Source organism: Papaver somniferum, unplaced genomic scaffold (genome assembly GCF_003573695.1).
Source record: "Papaver somniferum cultivar HN1 unplaced genomic scaffold, ASM357369v1 unplaced-scaffold_104, whole genome shotgun sequence".
In the NCBI taxonomy this organism is placed as follows: domain Eukaryota; kingdom Viridiplantae; phylum Streptophyta; class Magnoliopsida; order Ranunculales; family Papaveraceae; genus Papaver; species Papaver somniferum.
The window spans coordinates 2478980-2479259 of NW_020619270.1; the positions used below are offsets into that span (position 1 = coordinate 2478980).

General features: G+C 40.4%; 1 protein-coding gene across 1 annotated transcript in view; it reads left to right on the forward strand.

Annotated features, from left to right (window-relative positions):
- Positions 1 to 280, forward strand: part of LOC113327573 — a 3886-nt gene that overhangs the window by 460 nt on the left and 3146 nt on the right. The gene's annotated exons all lie outside the window — the stretch shown is intronic.

Sequence of the window (280 nt, forward strand, 5' to 3'; positions counted from 1 at the left end):
GGTGTAGCCGCATTCAACATTGGAGGGTCGACTATTCACCACGAACTCGGCATCACAGCAGATAAAAGCCAGTCGTACAAGAAGCTGGAGGCAGAACGATGTAGACGAATGCAGGTGATATGTCATTTTGGCTTCAGTTTTGTAGTTTCCGTTACATAGGTACTGTGAAAATCCAACTTTATTCATAGGAGAGAATAAGAAACTACTTACCATGTCTGATTTTAATGCTTTGCATATCAAACTTGCTTTTGGAAATATCATGTCTGGTTTTAATGCTTCG